This window comes from Myotis davidii, unplaced genomic scaffold (genome assembly GCF_000327345.1).
Source record: "Myotis davidii unplaced genomic scaffold, ASM32734v1 scaffold543, whole genome shotgun sequence".
NCBI lineage: Eukaryota > Metazoa > Chordata > Mammalia > Chiroptera > Vespertilionidae > Myotis > Myotis davidii.
The window spans coordinates 169741-172411 of NW_006294117.1; positions in this window are offsets into that span (position 1 = coordinate 169741).

The following is a 2671-nucleotide window of genomic DNA, read 5'->3' on the forward strand; positions in this document are numbered from 1 at the left end:
CCGGGGGGCCCTCCATGCCCCGCCGCCGCGCTCGGATCAGAGCAGCCCCAGGCCAGCCTTCAGGGGCCACAAACGCTGTACCTGGCACGCGCTTCTCCACAAGAGCACAGCAAACAGTGCTCGAAAAAAAAAACGGGAGGGAGACCGGAAGTTGTTTGGTCACATGACCGCCTTCGCGGCCCCTAGTCCCGGGCGTGGTCTGTTGCGAACTACGGAAGCCGCTTAGAGCCGTTATTCCTGTTCGCGAAGCGCCTCACAAGAAGGAGGACTCATTGCCGCCTAGTGGAGGCCCACCGCGTTGCGGGACGCCTGTCTTTTCGTTTCTGTCCCCTGGAGTGAGAATGGCTTCTTAAACGTCCCCTTGGATAGAATTCAGTCATCGGGAACTGTCCGTTTCTGCCGCTGAGTATCTCTTATCAAATAGGCTATTGATCCTTGTTCGTACCTCGCGAGTCTCCAGGGCCTCCACATGCTGCATCACCCTCTGGTCCTCCCAAGCAGTCCCAGCGCTCACCTCTGGGAGGCCTGCCCTGCCCTTGCTCTGGCTAAGGGATCGGGCGGACATCTCTCCCTCCAGCAAGACTCTGAGACCCTTAGGGTGGGGACTGTATCTCATGACTCCTTCTAACCGTGCACAGGGTCTGTTGCGAACTCCAGAGGGGACCCCTTTAATCACTCACACTGCATTTATAGAGTCTGTGTCGGCTGCAGATGAAGCAGTGAGTAAGATGCAGACCCTGCCCTTCTAGAGCCCACAGTTTGTTTGGTTAGATAGAAATTTATCAATAGTTCCAGGTGCTAGTCAGGATTTCAACAGGATGATGCAAGAGCCTTCAGCATGGGGGTGGATGAAGGGTTCGGTGGCCTTGGAGGGACAGGTGGTTGAGGAAGGACACCAAGGCGGTGACTTTTTTTTAAATTGATTTCAGAGAGGAAGGGAGAGAGAAACATCAATGATAGAGAATCATTGATCCATTGATCAGCTGCCTCCTGCACGCCCCCTCCTGGGGATCGAGTCCACAACCCAGGCATGTGCCCTTGACTGGAATCAAACCTGGGACCCTTCAGTCCACAGGCTGATGCTCTATCCACTGAGCCAAACTGGTTAGGACAGGAGGTAACATTTGAGCCAAAGGCAAAAGGCCAAGAAAGGCCCCATATGTGAACTTATGGGAGGAGGCCATTGCCCCACTGCCCCCCATCGGGAGAGAACAGCCAGTGTAAAGGCCCTGGGGCGGGAAATGAGCCTACTCAATTGGAAGAACAAACATCCTCCTGGACAGTGGAAGTTCCCTGCTTGGATCTCACTTTCACCACCTCGGCTTTTTCTCCACCTAACCCTGGTCATGCTGCGGTCTTCCACATCTCAGCAAACGACCCTCACCTACCAGGCTAAAAACTGGGGAGCTGAGCTTGGTGGCTCCCCTTGTCTCACACCCCCACCCATCCCCCAGCACATGCACCAAATTCTACCTATAAAATAGGTCCCAAATCCAAGTGCTTTCTTGTTGCTCTTTTTTTTTATTGATTTTCCACAGAGAGGAAGGCAGAGGGATAGAGAGTCAGAAACATCGATGAGAGAGAAACATCGATCAGCTGCCTCCTGCACATCCCCTCTTGGGGATGTGCCTGCAGCCAAGGTACATGCCCCCGACCGGAACCGAACCTGGGACCTTTGAGTCCGCAGGCCGACGCTCTATCCACTGAGCCAAACCGGTCAGGGCTTCTTGTTGCTCTTTTAGAATTGAGGTATAATTGTTATACCGCATTACATTAGTTTCAGGTGTACAACGTGAGTCGGTATTTGTATCCGACTCATCATCCCCAAAGCCTCCACGACCTCCACACTGCGCTCACTCCCCTCCAGTCCCTCTCCAAGCTGTGGCCAGAGAGCTCCTTAAACAGAAATCAGGTGCATGTTCCTTCTAACAGCAGTGGCGTCCCCCTGGGAGTAGAATCTGGGCTTTCACCGTGGCCTACAATCTGGGCTTTCACCCGCCCCCAAGCAAAAGGCTCTTGCATCATCCTGTTGTTGACTTCCCTCCTGCATCTCCTGCCACTTGCCCTCACTCACTCCTCTCTAGCCACACTGAGCCCCTCACTGAGCCCCAACCAGCTCTTTCCTGACCAAGGGACAATGCACCTGCTGCTCTCTTTCTGCCTGGAACATGCCCACCCCAGCTCCTTTTCTTCTGGGCCTCAGTTCAAAATGTCACTTCCACCCTGGCCAGGTGGCTCAGTTGATTAGAGCATGGAACCAGGGGAGGGAGTGCAACTCCGCCCCTTTCACAGGTTGGCTCTGCGGCACCCCCTCGCTTTGCCTCACTCGGGAATCGGAGCATCTCTGCAGGATTCAGCCGCCTTTCCGCTGGGAGGAGCAAATCCAAGGCCCTGCCCTGACTAGGCTCTTCCAATCCCTCCTTCCAGGCCACGGTCTAGCCCTGGGCTCCTTCCACTTCAGAACATAGACGAAGACTATAAACCGCTCCCTACCTAGAGTCAGTCCCCGCCCCTTATTGATGTTAGGATATCGCTGCGGGGGGCGGGGGGGGAGAATAGTTCCTCTCTTAAACACAGAAACTCCAACCCCCTACGAAGGACGCGCCTCTTTCTCAGGTAAGCCCCGCCCCCCAGGGACTGCACCGCGTTGGTTCCACTAGAGGCCACGCCC